This window comes from Mesoplodon densirostris, chromosome 7 (assembly GCF_025265405.1).
Source record: "Mesoplodon densirostris isolate mMesDen1 chromosome 7, mMesDen1 primary haplotype, whole genome shotgun sequence".
NCBI lineage: Eukaryota > Metazoa > Chordata > Mammalia > Artiodactyla > Ziphiidae > Mesoplodon > Mesoplodon densirostris.
In genome coordinates, this window is record NC_082667.1 from 25,568,321 (window position 1) to 25,592,019 (window position 23,699).

At 44.9% G+C, this 23,699-nt stretch overlaps 2 protein-coding genes across 3 annotated transcripts in view; both read left to right on the plus strand.

Moving 5' to 3' along the window:
• ABTB2 (ankyrin repeat and BTB domain containing 2) overlaps positions 1–23,699 on the plus strand; it is a 180,861-nt gene that overhangs the window by 40,301 nt on the left and 116,861 nt on the right. The window lies entirely within an intron of this gene.
• The window catches only part of CD59 (CD59 molecule (CD59 blood group)), a 519,147-nt gene continuing 504,411 nt past the window's right edge, over positions 8,964–23,699 (plus strand). The window contains exon 1 of the mRNA XM_060103250.1: positions 8,964–8,976. The gene's annotated coding sequence lies outside the window, so the exon portion shown is untranslated. The remainder of the gene's footprint in view (positions 8,977–23,699) is intronic.

Here is a 23,699-nt window from a genome sequence, read left to right on the forward strand (position 1 = left end):
CTTGTGTTTGAAGCTGAACTCTGCCCCTTACTAGCTCTGTAATCTAACCCAACTTCTCTCTCTGAGGCTGTTTCCTCCCATAAAATGGAAATAATAGAAGCTATGAGACAGGACTGTTGAGGGGACTGAATGTTATAATGCATGAAACACACCTACATAGTTCATGGCGATTGGCAAGTGCTCAGTGAACATTAGTTGCTGCTGCTGCAAAGCACGGTCTGAGATGAAGGGGAATATTCTTGAGGAGGCTTATTTTTCTAGATCAGTTGAGAGAGAAAATTTTAAAAAATGAGAACTCCGAGGACTGCTTACCATCTGGGAACAGGGAACGTCTTAGAGTGGTCTTTTTGATCTAGAAATAATAAAGTACTGAACACTACTGGGAACAAAAGCCAGAGACTGGGTTCTGATGCAGCAGATGTTTGCCCAGCCCTGTACAGTGTCTGTAGCTCACAGCCTGTCTTCCTCAAGGCAAACCGCTAAGGGTAGTTACCACCCCCAGTTAGAGTTGAGAACGCTTGCCCCATTTTGCAGATTTGACCCAGGAGCTTCTGACCCCAGGGCTAGTGTTTCTCACCTCAGAGACCCTCTGGAAATGGGTGGACAGTATGGGTTCTCCTGGGATTCCAGTGTTGAACCAAACCGGCGCGTTTGGGGCCCATCTGGATGTGTTCAGTCCGTTTGAAGATGCCTTTCCAGGCAGAACCACCTTTGGAGTCACTTTCTCTGAATGAACTGACAGAAATCCTGCCTCAGCAGAAGGTAGGAGTTGATTCCTCCCTTCTTTACGCTTCCTCTCAAATGGGAAATGGTGTAATTACCCTGAGGCAGAACACTAGTAACTAGGGTTATGTTTAAATAATTGCCTCTCATTGAAAATGGACACCTTATTTTAAAAAAAAAATTTTTTTTTTTAATTTTAAAAATAGCCCTGGAGAGCAACCTCAGCTACTGTCCCTGAGAGAAATGTTCTCTTGCTTTCTCAATTAAAATATCAGTAGCAGCTCCAGAATTTCTACTTAGGTGATGTTCTCAGCCTTAATTTGGTTGTAGGGCATGATTGCGGGATTGGTGTGAAGTTTGGGTGCGTGGGGGTCTAAGGTTTTCTTTTACAGTAAATCAGTTTGGGTTGGTTTGGAGCTAAGGGGAACCATGAGGACTGAGGCCTTGTCCAGGCCACTCTGGGACTTGCATGATTAAACATCACCTTTGGTAATTTTAGACCTCCTGGCGGCAGATAAATTTAGAAGCACTTGCAGTGTGCCTGTCTGGGTCTGTAGCCTGGAAGTGCTGTGTTCCTGTCTAACCTCACCTCACTGGTCGCAGCTCTCAGAGGCCCGAGGCAGCCCTTCCGGGACCTGACAAACCAGGGTGTGCGTGAGGCCTGCCAGGATCCTCTGGAACGAGGTCCAGTGCAAGCTGGACAGGCAGAGACATAGGAAGCAGTACTTCTCACAAAACAGAGGGGTGAGATTGGGGTTGAGGGTGGCACACAGGACCAGGTTTGGGACATGCCCAGAATGGGGTATCTGTGAGATATCCAAATCTAGTTGTAAATAGCAAGTTGGATCTGAAGATAAAGCCTTGAAAATCATCAGCATTTAGATGAGCCACATTTAAAGGTACTACTTCTGGGGTGCGTCCTGGCTCTCAGCCCTCTCTGTGCCTTACCTCATTTCACTGACGAGCGTGGGACACACACTGTGCTTATCCCTCTTTTAGGAAGGAGAGTTGAGGCACAGTGCAGTGGAGGGAGGTGCCTCTCAAACCACATGGTTAATTAGTCTCAGGGTCAGGCTCACACTCTTCCACGGTCAGGGGCACTTCAGATTTTGTGAGATCTAAAGTTTATCTAGTTAAGAAAAAAAAATCCAAACTTACAAAAGCAAAGGGAGGCATAAAAGTAAATATTTATTTAGAATGAGAAAAATAGTCCAACACATTTTCAAAAGCTGATGCATGTCACAAAATCCAGAAAAATCATTTTATTAACTGCCTGTGGTTGGTATCTCCACCTCAGCTTCCCTTCAGCCGACTCCCAGAAATGCCCTCCTGATGCCTGGGGACATGTAAAGGAGCGTCCGTTGGAGTGGGGAGAGACAGCGGTCCTAACTGATGTGGTTAATCTTATGTTGGTCAAATTTTATGAAAACTCATGTTCACCTGAACACATTGCTGGACCCCCCAAGGTTCTGGAAGGGACATCTGCTAGTGGGGGCTGCCAGGAGGTGAAGCTTCCTTAGCTTTGTGATAACTCTGCCTCAGCTTGAAATCTCCACCCATCAGACCATAGGGGCGCAAGTCATCCAGGATAGCTGCACATTCGTGTCCTGTAAGTGCCCACGCTTTGTCATTACAGTAAAACTTCTTAACTGTTTAGGGCTGGAGGTTTTTTTTTTTTTTTGCTGTACGCAGGCCTCTCACTGTCGCAGCCTCTCCCGTTGCGGAGCACAGGCTCCGGACGCGCAGGCCCAGCGGCCATGGCTCACGGGCCCAGCCGCTCCGCGGCATGTGGGATCTTCCTGGACCGGGACACGAACCCATGTCCCCTGCATCGGCAGGCAGACTCTCAACCACTGCGCCACCAGGGAAGCCCCTGGAGTATTTTTTTAAGGCTCATTTTATTTTATTTTATTTTTTGGCTGTGCTGCATGTGGGATCCTAGTTCCCTGACCAAGGATCAAACCCACACCCCCTGCATTGGAAGCGTAGTCTTAACCACTGGACCAACAGGGAAGTCCCAGTGCTGGAGTATTTTTAAAGCATATCACATAGTTTTGTTTTCTTAAACAGTGAGCAGAGCAGATGTGAATGTGTTCTAGATGACTCAGGGTTGTCGTATGAGTATTTGCACAGCACTGTGCTTGCTGTAAGGGAGTGATTCACCAGGAACCCCAAGATGTGACCGGGAGTTGATCCCAATACTGAATAGCCCCACACTTAGTCTTGTTTTACATTTTTACACCTGCTTTCTCTTTTTGTACATTTTTCAGCCCTTCGAAAGCTGTTAGCTATCATTTCTTGCTGCTTTGAACAAGCTGTGGTCTGAGAAACAAAACCAGCCAGCTTCCTTTCAATTAATAGACTCTTCTGAGTATCTGTTATGTGTCCGGTGGTGAGGGTCTGGGAAGTGTACATTACTAATAATGGCTAGTATAACGAGCATTCGTTGAGTGCCTGCTCTACGTCAGGTGTTCTGATCTCATCACATGTGTCCACTCAGGTAATCCTCACAATCATCTGTGGGGTAGATGCTGTCCTTATCCCCATCTTGCAGGAGAGGAGGCTGAGGCACAGAGAAGTAAAGCAGTTGCAGTCCAAGGTCACAGAGCAAGAGGTGAAGGGCTTGGATTCAGTCCCCGGTGGTCTGGCTCCAGAGCCACAGTCTTAACCACTGTGCCCCAGGGCTTCTCAGTGTGTAACCTCTTGTCTCACAACACCCTCAAAGAATATGTTTTAGACTGTATTTTAAGCATAAGGAAATCAAAACTCAGAGAAGTAAAGTAACTTGCCCAAAGACACCGATTCCAAAACACCTACCTTTTTTATTCCACCGCATCGTAACTCTTAGAGATTTGTCGACTGTGGGGCCAGACTCATAACCATTGATAATGTAAAAATCAGACCCAGAGAGCATGATCTGTGTCCCCAAGGAAATTGCACTCTCCAACATATGGGAAAGGAAAGAATTGTGGCTTGAGTCTGAAGAGCTTTCCTGTGAGAGGCATGAATGGGGTTCATTGGCATTTCTGTTGATGGCATAGACTCTTTTACATCATTTCCTGATCGTAGCTGAGTGCTGGATGGTGTAGATTGCTGAAGGGCTAGGTTTCGGGTACGTGGGGTGTTGAGTTATCCAAGAGTTTCGGGATGTAGTGGTGATGCAGGTTATGCACACACGGAGACCAGGGGAGACCTAAGGGTTAGTCATTTCTTGGTCCTGACCTCGTGAGTATTTTAGAGAAGTGACCTAGCTGTTCTAGACTCCTCCTGTTGGTGACCCAGTGACAGTTACACTTTTGAAGCACAGGCAAGCACTGGATGCTGTTGAACAGTTCTGGCAGCACCAGGAGGAAGTCTGGATGATTCGGGATGTCACTGTAAGGGTTCTTAGGATACCAAGCTCTGAGTGAGTGAATCATTCAGGAACGCCTGCAGGAAAGTCAGCCTCGAGTCTCGCTTGAAGTTTTGTTCTGCTTTTTCCTTTTTTAAGTCCCTTCTCATCCTCTCATGCTGTTAGCTTGTTAGCTTGTTAGCTGTCCTTCCTTGCTGTGGCTGGAAAACTAAGCAAGCAAGCTTTGATTCAGCCATCAGGCACTTTTGAGTACTTCCTATGTGTTGAGCTCATCCAAATTCTCATGTAGCAGAAGTTTCTAAATATTATAAAGTAATATTTGTTTATTAAAAGGAAAAGACGACAACTAAAGAAAACAGCTCACCTTCCGATCTTTCTTTCCCTCAAGCAAAAGTACTTTTTAACTGCATGGCAAAAGGCATGAACACAAGCAAATAATGGAATGTCTTTTTAAAAACAGCCTCCCACATGTGTAATGGGATCCAGGCACTTTGAGCTTATACCCCTGTGGGGTCTACAGTGTTGAATAATGAGAAAATTAGTTTAGAATCATGCAAATATTTAATCATCGTATGAAAGTTATTTTACTCACGGCATTGTTGTACTTAGTGCGCTCTGGTACATTTTAGAGATATTTTTCCCTCTAACAATTTAATTGAATCCAAGTTGTGTCATTTTATTTAAATGAGGTTTTACTGACTCTTAGAAGTAAATGTAATTATATAGTTATATTCCAAGTACATATATTTACCTTATAACATTAATATATTATTAATTATAATTGTATCAGAAGTAAATATAATGTAAAAATAAATATTAGATAACATTGTGTCAATATGCATTTTCTTGAGAATGGCAGTCTTAGACAGAAGAATGTCTCTCATCTTAGGCGATACATGCTGAATTATCAATAGAGGAAGCTGCGTATCTGCACCTTTCAAATGGTTCAGCAAAAAAGAAAAAATAAATGTGGCAACATGTTAGCAACTGGTGAATCTAGGTGAAGGGTATGTGCTTTTCATTGTACTATCTTTTCCATTTCTTTGTAAGTTTGAACGTTTTCAAAGTGAAAAGTTGGAAGGGGAAAAAAGTAAAATTCTAGTCCTTTGGTCCTGTCCTTTAACTGTCTCTGAAGTCAGAAATCATCATGAATGAAATGTACTGAGATAGCAGGTCTTTATCATAAACCTCCTATTCCTTTACTTCACTTATTTCCGGTCAAGCCTCAAAGCCACCAGTAGAATATTCATTTATATGACGTGCAAGATTATTTTTGGCCAGGAAGGCAAAAAAAAAAATCTCAGCTGCTCTGGTCACTCAATTTTTCAGTTTACTGGAAAAGAGGTGCATGCAATGTTATTGCCTTCCTGGTGATGCCTTCGTGAGTATCAAATGTTTCAAACTGCAAGGTTTTATTTTTTGGAGAGAAAACACCCATGTGTGAGAGAGAACGTGTGCACGAGCCAGCAGCTTGTCCGGTAAGGGCTTCCCCACTCACAAATCTTGGGAAAACACCGCCAGGAATGAACGGATGGGCCCCAGAGGCCTCGCGGCTGTGTCGCTGAGTTTAGTGTGGAGACTCAGCTTAACATTTTGATTTTCAACCTGCAGATGCAGGACCTCTTCCAGATCACCTGCACCTATGTGGGGTCTTCATTCAGAGTGCACGTTTTCTTGAGCCCGAGATGTGTGCTCTGACGTGGTTGCTGTGCACTTATGTGTCATCCCAGACTCTGCTCCGACGAGTCCTAACCTTACTCAGGGGTGAGCCTCTGATGTCGGTGCACACAGCAGAAACTGCACGCGGCCAACATTTCTGCCGAAACTCTCTTTAATGGCCCGTAATGTACACCATGAGAGGCACCCGGGAACTGAGCCAGCAGGGAGCACAGGTTCATGGTCCTGTCCACATTCACTCTGGGGCCCTCACCCTTTGAGGGGAGGGCAGCACAAACGCCAGTTGGCAGGGGCACTGCGGCCATGTGGTTGGTTAAGAGCCCTCTGCAGTTGGATTGCCTGGGTTCGAATCCTGGCCCTACCATATCCTAGCTGTGTGTCCATGGACAAGTTACTTGACCTCTGTCTATTTTTTTTATCTGTGAAATGGGAATCATGCCTACCTCATAGGTTATTAGGAAGATTAAATGAATTCATTTATAAGAAGTGCTCACAACAGTGCTGGCACATAATTAGTTTCATGCAAGTATTTATTACTAGTGTTTTTTTCTTTCACGTGTGTATATTTGCATTGTTCATGTATGTTAAATGCATGTAAAGTACAACTCCACTGTCAAGATAGAGTGTGCATTAGCGTTGGCAGCTTAAGAAGAAAACATTTGATCTCTTCCTCCTCTAGACAGGAAGCTTCCACGCTGTGCCACCCATGTCTTCCTTGCAACTGATTCTGATCGCCTTAGCTGTGAGGAGGCTGTTTCTGATCCTCTTATCATGGTGTAAAGTAACACGTGCTTGACTGGTTGATAAAAATGGTAGATGGAGTTAGAAAGGAAACCTTTGTAAGCAATTAGCGGTTGATGGTTGGCTGACTGTGGTTGGGTGCCACTCCGAGGAAGTGCTCAGCACAGGAAGTGACCTTTCCACCTCTTCCCGTGGCTCTCCCTCTTGACCAGTGAAGTGAGTTGACTGCTGTCATCTTCCTAAATACCACACATCCAATAGGATCGTGGGGAGGGGGCGATGCTAACTGTGTGGTCTCTCTGTCTGGCTCCCACCTGAGAAAGTATCCTGAGGCCTCTGCCTTAAATCAAGGGACAGGAATGTTGGGAATGAAACCCATCAGGAATAAATCCGGGCCAGAGGCAGGAAATTGAATTGGAGGTGTCTTATCAGGTGCCGATCTTAACCCTCCCAGAGAAGCACCAACCCAAGATACAGATCTACAGATAAAGTTCCTTTTAGGACTGGAGACTTGACAGCTCCAGACCTGCTGGGTAGCTTAGAACCCCCTGGTGAATCTATAAGGCCTCTGGGTAATAAACCAAACTGCCAGGAATGTCCCAGCTCTCCTTCTGATGGGGGCTTTGGGTACCAGAGTTCAAGAGGTCCTGTTTCTGAGGGTTGGAGGCTCCTTAGCATTAGCTGGTCACAGAGAGCATCTTGCTTTGCTTGCTGCCCCCAGGTTTTCACAAGGACACAAACACTGGCACAAGTTGGTGACAGAAATAGTGGGCAGACCAATAGTTGATTTCAAGCCTTGGTAACACTTCTGGCTGTTGCTTGAGCCCCTCTGGGGCCTGGGGAACCAGCAGACCTTCTCTTGCCAGAGACTTTTATGCAGGAATGCCTGCTGTCAAGTTTCCCCAGTAGAATGTCTCTTGATAGGTTTGAATCTATCTGGTCATGGGTTTCAGATAGGAAGGTAAGAGTTTAATTTTAGTAAAGAAGCCAGAGAGAGATTAAAATCCTATCTATCATCTGAGAATGGTTAAATTAATCATAGCACTTGGATATGGTAAAATTTATCCAGCCATCAAATACTTTTTTTTTAAACAAAATTGCATGTGTTTATTTATATAACTTGGAATGCATAGGCGTCACACAAGAAACACTGCTTTTTTTGTATTTTGGTTATTGTGGTAAAATATACATAACATAAAATTTACCATTCTAAACTTTTTCAGGTGTACAGTTTGGTGGCATTAGGTACACTCACAGTGATGTACAGCCTTTACCACCATCCATTAAAGAATACATTTTTGGTGAATTCCCTGGCGGTCCAGTGGTTAGGACTTGGTGCTTTCACTGCTGGGGCCCGGGTTCAATCTTTGGTTGGGGAACTAAGCTCCTGCAAACCTCGAGGTGCTGGGAGGGAGGGAAAACGAATACATTTTTGAAGGAAATGTAATGGCATAGAAAAATGCTCCTCAAATGTCCAGGCATGGCTGGCAAGAGGGCAGAGACAGGACACTATATATGCCATGGTCCAGTTCTAGAATAACATACATAAATGTCATATGTGTGAAAATAGGCCAGAGTATTAACTAGTGATTATCTCAGGGCGGTGGAAACACACATGATTTTCATTTCTTCCCTATACTTTCTACTTTTTGCCAAATTTTATGCCCTGAGCATAAAAACATGTTGAAATGTTTTCCAACGTTAAGTGTTCTATAGTGAGGAGAAACGGAAGAGTTCTGAATCCTCAGAAGTGGCTCCCTCTTTGGATTGTTAGAAGAGGGTGATGCTGAAACAGATGTGTTTAACACATAGCAAAGCTCACAGGCCTTTCTTGCTTCTCTCCCTTTCAGCTTTGAGGCTAGGCCTTCATGCTCTGCTGGTGGTTGTGATGTACCAATTTACTCAAGCTTGCTGTTTATGCTAGGTTTCTTTGAGGGGTGGGGGGGTTTTTTGGATTTTTTTGAAGGATAGTTGATGCACAATATTATATAAGTTACAGGTGTACAACGTAATGATTCACAATTTTTATATTTTATACTCCATTTATAGTTATTATACAATATTGGCTATATTCCCTGCATTGTAAAATATATCCTCATAGCTTATTTTATTCTAGCTTTTTGATGAGCAGGAAAAGTACACATTCATTGACTTAGATTAAAAAAAATAATTGATGTGGTCAAGGTGATCGTTGGAAGATTCAGTTCCGTTCCACAGACCCTTTATTTGTAATCCCATTCTCTGAAAAACTCTGAAAACACAATTTTTGTCTTCAGTTTATTTGATGGCATGATGGGGTGGGGGGTGGGGTGTCCTTTGAACAGCACTAACCACGGGAAAGGAGGTGTGTTTAGGAGCATGTGGGCAGCTCCCTCTAACTCTGATGTTCTTTTTGCCCACAAGTGACCCAGGTGAGCCAAGATGCTGTCAGAGGCCTTCAAGTCTGTGAGTTGCTTTTCTGTAACAGCTCTGGGGGCTGGAAGGCTAACCAGCTATAGAAATACACTGCAATTGGACACAAAGACATGAGACCACAGATAAAGTTGATAAAGTAGATAAAGTTGCTTCACCCTCTCTCCTTCCCTCCTACCCCCTCATTATTGACAAAGACTGGGCACAATCATCTCTACCGCTGGGATAGAATGGATTCTCCCCTCCTCCCTTCCCAACTGGGATGGCTGGATGTTTAGGTAAAGTTAACCCAACTGGAAAAGAGTTTATGATTCACGTTCATTTCATGAGAAAGGAACACACAAGAAAGGCAGAGCAAAGGAAGGGAAACAGAAGGGTAGAAGCACTTCCAGTCCTTAAGCGGGTTGTTGCAACTTAAAACCTCTTCTCGTTGGTTACCTTTGTTGAGTACCCAGAGTTTGAGCCCATCCCCACCCCCAATCTTCTTTTGAAAGAAAGGCTGAAAACGCTATGAGGAGATGTATGAGCTCTGATTATGCCCAATTACATTTGGCAAGCCCAAGACAAAAATTAATGGGACCAGCTCATTCTTCTGCGTGAGATGCCGTATTGCCCAGCCTAACGATTTTAGCTCTTGCCCTGCCGTAGATCGTCAAACAAATTCATAGCATGCTAATGGGTGCCTTTCAGCCTTCTCGTTTATATTAATGAGTTCCACTCCACCCGATAACCAGTGATTTATAGCACTGGAACTTGGAGCGTGGCTATAAAGATCGTCTTTTGTCGCTCTTTCTGGGGTGGGGCAGTCAGCCTAACAAGCTAAATGGTAGGGTTTTGTAATTGAATTCTAAAATGTGAAACGCCTGATGTGAGAACATTTCATTCTGATCATGGCTTGGGAAATTGAAAGGCCTTCAGTGTGTCTCCCACCACCCAAAGCTGAATGCAGTCTGATTTGGGTTTCCGCGACTTGTGAAACAAGAGTGTGACATGATTCTTAATGTAGGGGTATTCATGCTGAGTTAGCATGGCAGTTAGATTCAGCGGGCTGTATAATAGCTCCTCTAAAAGAAAACAATATATGTTTGAGAGCCATACAGGAAGCCCCTTCCTTACCTTGGAGGTGCTTGCATCCCTCACCTTCAACCTCCGCCCCTCCCTGCCCGCCCCTCGTGACTAAGAGGCAGAGAGCGCTGACTGGGTGCCAGGCACTGTACCACCTACTCTACCCTTGTCTCATTTAATCTTCCCAGTGGTTCTGTGAAGTAGGTAGTAATATTATTCCCATTTTACAGACAGAGCTGGAACACGGAGGAGCTAATGAGCTGACCCCAGCTCTTAGAGCTGGTCAGTGGTGGAGCCGGGATGCCAACCTTGGCCACCCTCTGCTGCCCCACCCAGATGGCCCGCTTCTCTCTTCCTCCGCATGTAAGAGCAATGCAGAGTGGGAGCCCCAGATGAGCAGTCTCTCGGCATGAGGGCCCAAAGTAGCTGCTGTCAGTTTGAGCCTGGGAAAAATGCCGGTTGCAAATGGAATGGCCCGCCTTCCTCAGGCTCAGGCAGGGTTCCTTTGCTGGCCGAAAACTCCCATCAGGAGTGGCGGGCTGGCAGGGCCCTGGTGGAGCCGAAGCCTCGTTGGGCTTTGCCGACAACCGCCTTCATTGTTTTCCGCGAGGACTACGCTGTCACGACTTCCCAAACAAACACGCAATCCTTCTTAACCAGGGAGCCCAATACCCTCAGAGATCTTGGTTTAAACATCACAGAAACGTCTTGCTTAAATTTTTTTCTTTTTAACATCAGTTTGGGTTCATTTTCTCTGGTCCATGGCCACTGTGTATAGCCATGTCCTAGAAACAATCCGAAGACAGCTTCTTTTTCATAAGCAATAGTCTGGAAATTTAATTGATGTGCCATTCCTGCTTCCCAGTCCAAACCCTTGCCCAAGCCGTTCTCTTTACCTGCTTTGATTTAGATTCTTTTAATTCTTCCTATTTTACAATCACCAGCCATTCCAGAAAAACATCTGCTAAAAAGATCCATCCCCTGTAGTGGGAATTAAGTACATATTTTAACTTCAGACAATTTTACTTAATGTTTTCTACATTGCACAGAGCAGAGGATTAATGCAAACGTCCCTGAGAAGCTCCTATGAAACCTTAAGCTGCGTCTTCAATCACTCAGACCATTCAAGGACCAGAATTTGAAAGAGGGTGAAGAAGCACCAAGAATAAAATTAGAACAGGGATCTTTATTAACTTAAACATTTATGCAGGCCCAGTTGTACGTAGGAAACTCTAAACTCTTTTGCTTTGTTGTACCCAAGCCGAATGCTGTTTCTTATGGGAAGACGAGAAAGTAAAATGGCTTTTTAAAGTAGTTGGTTTGAAAGAGAAAAGAAATGAGATTTTCCTCCCAAGTTTTTTTCGTTGTTGTTTTGGTTGTTTTTTCTTTTTCCTGTAATCTTCTGTATTTTAAAGGTAGAAATTAAGACCTGAGTTTTATGCCAAGGGTATGCCATGAGTGATTGAGTCTGGTCAATCATGTTGCAGTGAAATGTGGGCATATGTTTTGTGATGTATGTTGGAGTGGTTGATAGCCAAGAGCCCTGGGTTCTGGTTCCGTTTCTTACACGCCATGTGTGATCTTGGGTAAGTCACTTAGCCTCTCTGAGGCTGAGTGAGATAATAAAAATAGGATAAATTGTCTGTTTACACTCAGCTTGAAAATTCTCCAGTGTGGTTTTGTTTTCATATTAAGACCTTCTACTCTACAGCACATTAGAAAAAGTTAACCAGAATTTGGCCGGCATTTCTTTAACTACTTAAAAAATATGTAGTTGAAAAGACTGGAGAGAGAGAATAAGCACAAGACTCAAAGGCCTCAGAGAGGCAGGGACCTTTAAGGAAAAGCAACTTCATTTCTGAATTCACAGAGCATCTACTGTGTGCGAGGTACTAGGCTAACAAGTGAGGATATAAAATGAACATGTACATAAACGGCCAAAGCTAAATCTAGCTTCCTTAGTGAAATACTTCTAAAAGGTGGGTTTTTTGTTTTGTTTTTTTGGCATGGTAAACTGTATACGCATAGCTAAATTGTATATGTGAATAAAAGCCTAACACTGAAAGTCTTCTTCACTCATTATGAATGGTAAATTTTTCAAGGTCTTTGAGCAAGTTATCCAGAAGTCCAGGGCTTTTTTTTCCTTTTCCCCCAACATTTCCTTCTCCATCTTGCTATAATTGAAATCTGCCTGAATCTGGAGGACATTATCATCCCTACAGCCTTCTGAAGCCGTGGCTGTTTACTTCTCCCACACCCTACGTACACAGGATTTTGATACAGGTCCGAGCTCTCTCTTCCTCCTTACTGTCATTTCCAGACCATTTCCCCCTATTTTCTTCTGGAAAAGAAAAAAAAAAAATACCCCGTTCCTTTGAAGCATACAGAATTTCAGGTTGTGTCACCTTCTGTCCCTCATTGCAGTCCTCTGCACATCTTCAGAGCCCCATCCGCACCTGCTTCCTGGGTGATGTTGGCCCCTGCCTCACCGCTTCTCTCTCCCGCATAACTCCTGCCTCATTCTGGGCAGCATCAACATCCTCAGAGGACACTGGTCTTTTGGTTCCTTCACCCCCTCACTTCCAGTGGTCTTGTCCTTTATCTAACTTCAGCCACCTGCTCCCAGGGTCAGACTCTGGGCCTTGTTATGACCAATAATAACTGCATCATCTCAGAAATCATCTTTTTAAGCTTCCTTCTCTCTGACCACCACCTCCTGTCTTTCCAGCTTAATTCTCTTGGTCCTAACACTCAAGTAGTTCCTCCATTCCAGGGGGACCTCCAACCCATTGACTCCACTGCCCATGAATACCCTTCATCCCTTTCTTCCCTCCTTACTCACCTTAGATTTCATGGCCCATCATTGTAATCACTGCCTTGCCTTTCACTCTATCTTACACTCTCTGGAAAATTCTGACCTTGGTTGAACCCAAGTCTGCCTTCTCCATGCCATCACCCAAGCAGCTGAGAAGTGTGGCTGAGAAGGACATGCTCACAACCACGCTGATTGGATTCACGTTAAATTTATGGCCACATACCTCAACTGAGCCTTCTGCTTTGCTTGGCACACCTTCTACATTCCATAGTCAGTTCACTCTTTTTTTCCCCCACACCTCTTCTCTCTGAAACCTTAAACACCTACTCTCTCCTTCACATTCAACTGCTGACTTTGTTATATGCATCACTGAGAAAATAGAAGCCATCAGAAGGGAATCTCCTTATATTTCCTCGGCCAAATTGAATGATCTCCCTGCATCTGAATTCCCACACTCTGCCACCCCTCCAGTGGCTGACCTGTCTCTCCTCCTGTCTAGGGCCAACCTTCTTCTTGTGCATCAGCATCCCACCCCCTCCAGCCTACGGAAGAGCTTTGCTTCTGTAGTTCTCCCATCTCTGCTGGATCATTCTATCAGCAGACAAATATACCATGTTAGAGAAGTACCGTCTTCCATTTTTTTCACTGATCCCGAGCTCAGGGTCCCCTCCCCTTTCTGTGTTCCAGTGTATAGTGAAACCTCAAGAAAGCATTGTCTATAGTTAGTGCTGTCAGTTTCTCACTTCTCATTCTTTGAAGGACCCATCAGCAATCAAGATTTCATCTGTAGCCCCCCAATGAAGTTGCTCTTGTTAAGGTACAGCAACTTCTGCCTTGTCAGATACTGGTCCATTCTTGGTCCTCATCTTACTGGATCTCTCAGAAACATCATGTTTTTTCTTTTAAATTTTTTTTTAAAGCTTCCAATTTTTTTTCTTCGTTTGTTTGTTTCTTTGTTTTGGCTGTGCCACGCAGCTTGTGGGATCTTAGTTCCCCACCCAGGTCCCCTGCAGCGGAAGCGCCAAGTCCTAACCACTGGACCACCAGGGAATTCCCCCTTTTAGCTTTTATTTTGACAAAACTTCACACGTAGAGAAAGTTGCAAGAATAGAACAAAAAAATCCCCATATCTCCTTCATCGAGATCTCCAACTGTTAATTAACGTTTTACCACGTTTGCCGTATCCTTACTTCCACCCGTCCCTCGCAGTGCGTGTGTTTGCACGCACACGCGCAGATTCCTTCCCCCACCTTTTGAGGGGGTCTCAGCAGCATCCGACACAGCTGGTCGCTCGTTCCTTCCTGGAACAGTTCCTTCACTTGGCCTCTGGGGCCCCGTGCTCCTGCCTCACAGTCCCTTTTGTGAGTTCTTCCTCCTCCTGAGGGCTGAGGGAGCTTCCTGGCGCCCAGCCCTGAGGCCTCTTCATCTGTGCTAATCCTCTGGGTAGTCTCATTTGGTTCTGAGACCTCACTTTATACCTCCAGCCTGGACTAGCCCCCGCCCCAACCCCACTCCTCCTGCTTCTCAGTCTGTATCAAACGCCCCATGCCCGAAACTGGGGTCCTGAATCACCTTCCCAGACCCTGCTTCTTGCCCAGGGCCTCCCAGCATCAGCAAATGGCACAGTCTGGTCACGCTGCCAAAAACCCAGCAGTCATCCCCCATTCTTCTCTCTCACATCCCACACCCAGTCCATTAGCCAGCCTGTTGGCTCTGCCTTCAAAGAACCCTCTCTTTCCACTGATCTCTCTCTAATCTAAGCCATGTCTTCTCCCTCCTCCCCTGCAGCCTCCTAACCTGTCTCCCTGCCCCCGCTCTTGCTCCCTGAAAACCAGAGCGTACCATGGCCCTGCCATGCCCAAAGGCCGCTCATCACACTTGGAATAAAATCCAAAGTCCTCCAGTGGCCTACATGCCCTTTGTGGTCTGGCCCTTGCCTTCCTGGGTGACCCCTTTGTTACCACCCCTCAGGGCTTTGTACATGCTCTTACCTTCACCCAGGTGGCCCCGTCCCAGGCTCCCTCACTTGGTGCAAGTCTCGGCTCCCCTGCCACCTCCTCCAAGAGGCCTTCCCTGACCTCCCTCGGAGAGAGCTCCACTCTCCCACCCCTCTCCATCCTCTCTTTGTTTAATTTTTCTTCATATCAGCAACTGCTGTCTGTAGTTTATATTTGCTTATTGTCTATCGGACCCTTGAGGCAGGAATTGGGTCTGTTTACTAGCAGATGCCCTGGCACATAGGAAGTATTCCATACAGGATTCCATATTCCAGCAGGGCAAAGGCAAAATGACCGGCTGGTCTCTGAGAAGAGTAGAGACCAGCGACCCTGGCTGGGCTGCCATCTTCACAGACCATGACTAAAAGAATCCTCAAGGAAACAGGCTGGTTTCAGGTCAAGGCCAACGTTTTACCAATTTGCAAAGTAGGAAAGATCATCTTTATGCCTCAAGGCATGTAGCTTCTTGCAGCTGTTTTAAAAGTTTCCAAGTAAGTCTTTGCTAAATTGTTCCCAGTCCTCTCTTAGAACACTGTGGCTTTTCCTTCCTTCATTACTGGGAAGGGAGCGGGGTTATTGGATGAACAGAAGGAATTCAGCCTTGGTGCTGATCCAGTGGACTTTAGACCAGGCTTCACGCAAAATGAAATGTTGGTTTGCTTTAAGGTCTACTTAGATGTGCCTCCTGCCTTCCCCGGTTCATTAGAATATGGGCTGGGTTTGGGACTCAGCAAATTAGTATTTATGGCCTGTGTTTGAGACGTGTAAATCAGTCGAGCTCAGATTCTTAGTGCATTCATTTCAATGTACCTTTGTATTATTTGTGTAAGCCACTCAAAACCTTTAAAAAGAAAAAAAAACCCCAAAACTCAAATTAGTTACTAGTAGGGATGGTTCTGTGCAGATCATTTTGCCCAACTAAAAGCCCATTTGCATTGCATAATAATATTAAAAACAAATTTTCAAAGCAAATATAATCAAGATCAGCTAAAGTAACAGTTTTCTGTTCTGTGTGCCACCCCCAGAGAGCATGGAGCCGTCTCTGTCCTAGCCTGTGCTCTGCCTGAGCAGACCCGCCAGTCAACTGACAAAGGGGTCTCCAGCTCTTGCTCCTTCCAGGCTGGGAATGTGCTTACAGACCCCTCACCCGCGTGGGAGACGCTGGTGGGGAAGCCGAAACTGGTCCACTTGGGATAAAGACATCAAAGAGGATTCTGATCCAATTAGAAAAAGATACTATTGTCCTCTGAATTCCCAAAGTTAGCCGGCTGTTATGAACACTTAGCCAGTTTCCTTGGGGATCGCTGTGGCATTGACTTAGATCTGAAGCTCATTGATATGCACATATCTCGACAGAGCCCAGTCTCTCCTACGTGCCGGGAGCCTGGGAAACCCGGGCACCACTTGCTGCCTTTCCACTCAGCAGATGAAGGTTTTCAGGGTGTGTACAGTGGCTGTAAAATGCTGTTTTTCCTCAGTTGGTCTTAAGTGAGTGTTAGTCTCTTGTGTCTTAGAAAGAAGAATATGAACACTTTATTGGGAAAAAAATTTATAACTGTTTCCATTTATGGCACTTCAGAGAATGAACATGGGAAATAGTTTAAGCTGGTAATTTTAGCCATTAGTCCTAACTGTGGAATTCCCGGAGACACTTATCCATCTGTGTTCAAGTCGCAATTATTCTGTCCTCTCTGGCACACACTTTTCTTTTGTTCCACTTTTATTTCCCCCTCTGAAGCTTTTCTGAAGGCCACCTGTCCATGATGATGTATAGATGATGTTCATATCTGCCATATGTGGCTAATGAGCTGCTTAAAATATCTTTCTTTGACTGCTGCCACTATTACAGAGAAGAACCACAATGGAAAAGTGTAGAAATTGTTTTCCCGGGGTCACTTGTATTGGCATGGACTGCTGAGGTCAGGGAGGAATTGGATATAATCTTGACCAGAGAAAGTTGGGCCTTCTCTGCTCCCAGTCCGCAGTGTAACCCTTAACTGCAGCTGCCATCTTGAAAATACAGATTTCTGACCTCAAGTGGGACTGAGCAAGGGAGGGTAGCTACTTCCACCCAAATCCAATTCCACTCTGCAGAGACACATGCCCTTGTCCAGTTGTTCCTATACTTTAATCCGCTAATGATTTGAAAATCATTTTACGATTTTGTCCATTGATTTGACTACATTGTACTCAATATTCCTCTTGAAATCAGTTTTTTAAAATTCAGCCTTGTTCTGAGTAATACTGTCCATGACATTGAGTTTTGGATGGGCTTATTGGTTTTTTCCTAACACATTATACACGTTACTATTAAATATTTTTAAATGTTTATCCAAGTACCAATAAATTTCCCAGTGCAGCACTTAGAGTAATATTTCTTTAGTATAAGTGCTGCTTATCTGAAATAATGATTTAGATATTATTTGGAGGAAGTCAGAAGGTCTGTATTTAGAGTATACATAGATGATAAGCCCCATTCTGATTTCACAGATGCAAAAACTCAAGACAAGGAGCTATGCATAAACACCTTATGGCTCTATACAAAAGTCAGGAATTTGCAGGGCCCTCTCTGAGTATAAAAAACAGCCTTTAGAAGCATTGTTCAAGACAGAACCAAAATAAAGATTAGAATAGAATCATTAGGGTCCCCACACCATTTAAGATGTTTAATTAAAAACAGAAAAGAAAGAAAAAAGAGGCTAAGAAAATGCTTCATTCAATCCAACAATCTGTCATGTGCCCTGGCTACTTACATGTATGCACGTGTATATGAGTGTTTTTGGATCTCTCTTGCTCTCCCTCTGTTTCAAATAAGCATAACTTCAGTGGCCAGCACTCTGGCCCAGATGTCTCAGATGGAGCCTCTTTTGCCAGCTACCCTAAACAGAGTAGTACCTCACCCTGGTAATCCTTATTAATGTATAACACCGTATCCTATCCTTAGAACCCTGTTAAACGTGACTTTTTTTTTTTTTGAAAAGCAGTATCTCTACTTATATTTGTCTGATAATATCCAATTGTAAAAAAAAATAAAGCAACCCAGAGGGTGCAGATGGATTCCATGATCCTACCCCCAGAGATACACCCAAACATTAGCAGTATTCATCCTTCTATCTTCTACATTTTTTTTCATTTTTTAATATTTTTTTAAATTGTGGTTAAAAAAAAAACTCACAAAATTTACCCTCTTAACCATTTTTTAGTGTGCAATTCAGTAGTGTTAAATATATTCACGTTGTCGTAAAACAGATCTCCAAAATTTTTCATCTTGCAAATCTGAAACTCTATACCCCTTAAATACCCCCCCCACCCCTTCCTCCCTCCCTCCCTCCCTCCAGCCCCTGGTAATCACTCTACTTTCTGTTTCTATGAATTTTACTACTTTAGATAGCTCATATAAGTAGAGTCATACAGTATTTGTCTTTTTGTGACTGGTTTATTTCACTTAGCATGATGTCCTCAAGGTTTGTCCATGTTGTAGCTTGTGACAGGATCTCCTTCCTTTTTAAGGCTGAGTAATATTCCATGGTATGTATGGACCATAGCTTATTTATCCATTCATCCATCAATGGACATTTGGGTTGCATCGTCTCTTGGCTATTGAGAATAATGCTGCTAAGAATATGGATATGCAAATAGTCTCTTCCAGACACTGCTTTCTTTTGTTTACATACCCAGAAGAGGGATTGCTAGATCACATGGTAGCTCTGTTTTTAATATTTTGAGACACCTCCATACTGTTTTCCACCGTGGTTGTATCATTATACAATCACACCAACAGTGTACAAGGGTTGCGGTTTCCCTATATCCTCTCCAACACTTGTTATTTTCTGATTTTTGGATCATAGCCATCTTAATGGGTGTGAGGTGGTATGTCATTGTGCATCCTTCCTGTCTTTACGTGTCTGTGTAGACACACCTTTAAAACATAAGTGTGATCATATTATATGTGCTTTCTTTGTGGAAAATGGCCTCTCTCTCCTGCTATGTTTTTGTAAAAAGCTATTAACTTGCATAAATATTTTAACTCTTAGTGCCAAGGGAATAAAACGAGCTAAAGCAGAAGACTGGGTTGGGTTTTGTTTTGTTTTGTTAGACCAGGTACTTTTTTAACAACTGTTACAATGAATCCACTTGGAATCATCTTTTAACTCTATTTTTGTCTATGAAAATTTTTATAATAAAAAATTTTAATACCCCAATGTTTTTATTAATTCACATTCTTTGTCTGACTTTAGGAGAACAAAAATTGGAGTGAGCTGATATCTGCTTATTTGCTGACTCTTATTGGTTTACTTAGAGAAGTGTTAGCTTGTGAGCAAACATGGAACTTGGCGTTCTGAGAAATTCCAGGGTAGGGGCTTTGGGGCATGTAAAATCCAAGGCGGTAGGAGGAGCATTTAGGGGCTTGTATCAGATTTCCATGGTAGGGTCAATACAACTGATTTGGTGTGATTTAGGAGTTCCATTCAAATGTCTTTAGGGGCTAGGCCATTCATCTTTGTTAATTTGTTTTAATGAACTTGTTGGAGGTGGGGCAGTTGGGAATAGTGCAGACTATAGTAAGCTGCTGGCCCTGCCCGAAGGCTATTCAAACTTAAACTTTAACAAAAGCAAAGCTGTATGGGCCAAACAACACACATCTGGTTTGAATCGGGCTCAAGGGTGCAATTTGACATCTGCTGTGGAGCTGTGGTTCTTTATGGGATATTCTTTGCCTTGGGGGTTGGTTCACCATCTCTCAGGTTTTAGTGACCTGCCCCCAGATCTCCCTTGTTTAGACTCTAGGTTATTGTGCTCCTGGCTCATGCCCAGGGCCCTGCACTGGCTCCTGCCAGGAAGGACCATCTCATCTGTTGACTTTAATAAACCATTCGGATGGGAATGAAGATTTGGGGTCAGGGGTAGCTTTAAGTTATGGCCTGAGCAAAGTTGGTTTGTGGGGTTCTCAAGAACGCCACGTGTGTTCTGGTGGTCCTGGAGTCAGGCTTGGGTAGATTCCAACTCTGCTGCTCACCAGTTGTGTGTTTCTAGGAGGCAAATGGCTTTGCCTGTCTAAGCCTCATGTTCTACCTCTGAGAGTGGTAGAATGATAAAGGGTTTTCGTGAGATTGAATAAGACAATATAGGGAAAGTGCCCAGCACGTGGTCAGCCCTACATTAGCATGAACCATGGCTATTGGGGTGTAGAGGCCTTGTAGATGTGCCATCGTGAATCCCTAAAATTAATTGTAAAATGTTGTGTTGATGGGCACTTTACTTTTCCTGGGGAGAAGATCCATTACCTTTCATCAGATTCTAAGCGTCAGCCATGATAAAGAAGGGACCCCACGGGCTTCCCTGGTGGCACAGTTGTTGAGAGTCCACCTGCCAATGCAGGGGACGTGGGTTCGTGCCCCGGTCCGGGAAGATCCCACGTGCCGCAGAGCGGCTGGGCCCGTGAGCCATGGCCACTGAGCCTGCGCGTCCGGAGCCTATGCTCCGCAACGGGAGAGACCACAACAGTGAGAGGCCCGCGTACCGCAAAAAAAAAAAAAAAAAAAAGAAGGGACCCCAATGTTCAGGGATGCTGAGGAAGCTGTCACAGGACTCAGATGTTGGAGAACTGGCACGCAGGTCTTCCTGGACCTGGAAACACAAGGTCGAGTTTCGTTCACTCTTTCCATCCCCGTCAGAACCTGACTGATCAGAGATTTATTCCATTGACCCACTTTCTCCAAGGACAGAGCCAGTTTTCCAGGCAATGCCGACATCAGAATTGGAAAACCAGATTCTCAATCAGCCAACGTGACCTCAGTAAAAATGGCCGTGTTGCTGGGTTTCCATGTGAAGGCAGGGGTAGGGGCAAGGGTACATGATGAATAACCCCAGAGGGACTGTGAAGGTCGCTGCTGATGTTATGACCAGATGCAGGAATGTCCAGGGGAGGAAGGCTGTGCTTCATGTCAGGGCAATAAGGTGGAGTGTTTCCCAGTATATTCTGCTGCGACCCCTCCCTCCACCTTCCTCGTGCAGCCGTGGAGGGATTTCTGCAGCAGCGCGGAAGCCCGGCTTCTAGGGCAGTGGCCTTGGCCACGTGGCTGGGGGTAATCCTTCACTGTCATCCTCTTGTGGACCTGTGAGTCCCGAACCACACCCTCCCTTCCCACCCTCCCCCCCACCCCGGGGTGAAAACACAACTCGGAAGACTAATGAGTCAGTGGCAAAATAACTCATCTAGGGCTCTGTCCTTCTGTTCCCTTCTTTCAGGCCTGATTCAGAGCACTTAAAACTTGGAAGGGGTGCTTGGCCTCTAGGGGACCAGCTATTGGAAATCTTTGATTCTTGCACTTAGGAAAGCCCCAAAGAATGTCTTCATCTCTGGTTCGTTTGCTTTGTTTATGCAATGGGCATTTTTAGATGATTGAATACAAATTGGTGGAGAAAAAGTCAGATGGGTTAAAGCATGGAGAGTGGGACAGACAGTTGGATAGATAGGTGATAAACAAGAAGAGCAAAATGTTAGTGATAGACTCTAGTCTAGATGGTGGCTGTACAGGTGTTCACTGTAAAATGCTTTCAATTTTGCTGTCTGTTTGAAGATTTTAATAATCAAATGTTGTAGGAAAAGAGATGAAGTATTTGAGTGTAAAACCTTTGGAAAATGGCAAAAGAGAATTCATGGATTTGGGATCCCACCTCTCCCCCCACCCCCTGCAATTGTTTCCCCATTTTTTTTCAAGCTCTTTCATGGCCTATTCACTCCGTTTGGGGCACTTGGGGGCTTGTTCTAGGTGATGTGGATACAATAGTGAGCAAGGTGGCCCCCTGATTGCGGAACACACACCCTTTCATTCTTTTGGGGGGAGGTCAGACAAGCAATAGTGGAAAGTTCTATAAAAAGAAAAAATTCTGGGCTTCCCTGGTGGCGCAGTGGTTGAGAGTCCGCCTGCCGATGTAGGGGACACGGGTTTGTACCCCGGTCCAGGAAGATCCCACATGCTGCGGAGCGGCTGGGCCCGTGAGCCATAGCTGCTGAGCCTGCACGTCCGGAGCTTGTGCTCCGCAACGGGAGAGGCCACAACAGTGAGAGGTCCGCGTACCACAAAAAAAAAAAAAAAAAAAAAAAAAAGAAAGAAAAAAAAATTAAAAACAACCATGGAAACACATAGTGAGGAGGAGGCTGAGCTGCTGTATATTGAGGGCTTAGGGAAGGCATCTCCAGGAAGGAGCCATCTGAGCTGAGACCTGAGTGAACAGAAAGCACTAACCATGCAAGGATGAAGGGAGGAGCAATACAGGTGGGGAGAAGCTGCTGCAGAGGCCTGGCAATGGGCACATACTTGGTGGATTGGAGGAAAGGAAAGAAAGCCAGTGCGTGTGATCAGGGAGTGGCTGAGAGACAGGTGGGCTGGGGGGCGGGGGGAGGTAGGCAAAGGCTTACATGGTAGGCCTAGAATGTTCCTCTGATTGAAGGAAGCACTCAAGGTTGGAGGGAGGGCATCCTGTGGGGCAGACCTCTGGGTACCGAACTGTACATTGCATATGATGAACCGGGGTCCCCGAAGTCAAGTCATGCGTGTAGAGGCCCTGGCTTGGGCAGAGAGGCTCTGTGTGTTGTGTAAAAGCTGTCTTCACAAATTGAAAGAGTTTTGAAGAAGTGGATCTATTTGGTGACTCGGATCAGTTGATCATTCATAATTGCAGAATTTTCCCACCCCCATCCCAGGAGCTCAGTTCTGTTGGGGTGTGTGTGTGTGTGTGTGTGTGTGTGTGTGTGTGTGTGTATACCAAATATATATATTTGTAATTATCGTACGGTAAAATCAGCTTTGGGGGATGTTGACGCAGTTCTCTTGTATACATTTGGGTAACCACTGCCACAATCAAGATACAGAACAGTTCCACTACCTCAAAAAGCTCCCCCCCTGCTATACTTGAGTCACAGCATCCCCCCTCCCCCACTCCCTGACAACCTCTGATCTGTTCTCTATCAGTATAGTTCTGTCTTTTGAGGACATCATACACATGGAATCTTGCCGTACATAACTTTTTCAGACTGGCTTCTTTCATGTAGCATAATGCCCATGAATATGTTTTTAAGCTTCCAAGGGGACATGTTGAGAATAATAATCAAGTGGCTTTTGTTTTTCTGGGAGTGAGGGAAGGGGGAAAGAAGCAGCACAAAAATGGCAATGGATGGTGAGAACCAAAAACAGGAGTGGGGGACACAGAGGCGGGCACTGAGCAAGGATGGTTGGGGAATGAACCTGGTCTGTAAAGGGAGATCGTATCAAACTGTCTTCTGTAAATGTGCAGTGTAAATCTCCTTTGATTTTTTTCCCCAATAAACCTTCAGTACTGGAGGTTGGGTTATGGAGTTGAATTTATTTAGGGCCTTTTGGCCGCCTCCTGCCGGGTACACATGAGTCGAGGACAGAGGCTGCCCATCTGGTTCCAGTCTGTCCAGAATACAAGCTGCAGGGGGGCAACTTCTGGCTTAAACAGGATAAAAGGATAGGGGAGTGGGTGCCTCACCGTGCCCTGGGTCTGCGTTCCTGCAAAGCGGTGAGAGGCTGGCTGCCCGGATGCTTTAGTCTCAGGCTGGGAGAGGGGCTGGTGCACTCTGGCCAGTTCTCGACAAAGCCAGAATCCCTGAGTAAACTGAGCAGTTTGTGCACACGTGTGGTGGAGTGAATGTAACAAGACCAAAGGGCGGGGTGGCGAGCCCCTGCCTTCTCAGCTGTGCTGCTCAAGCATCCACCCTCCTCTGGCCTGTCTGAGATCACATGTGTAGAAGGACTTTGTAAACTACAAACCGATCGCGGTCTTTTCATTGTTACTGTCCATTTCTGCACCTTCATGGTTAAGAGGCCTGCCAGATAATTAAAGTCGGGGAGTGGAAAAAAGGCCAACCTGTTTTTCCATTAGCAAGGGT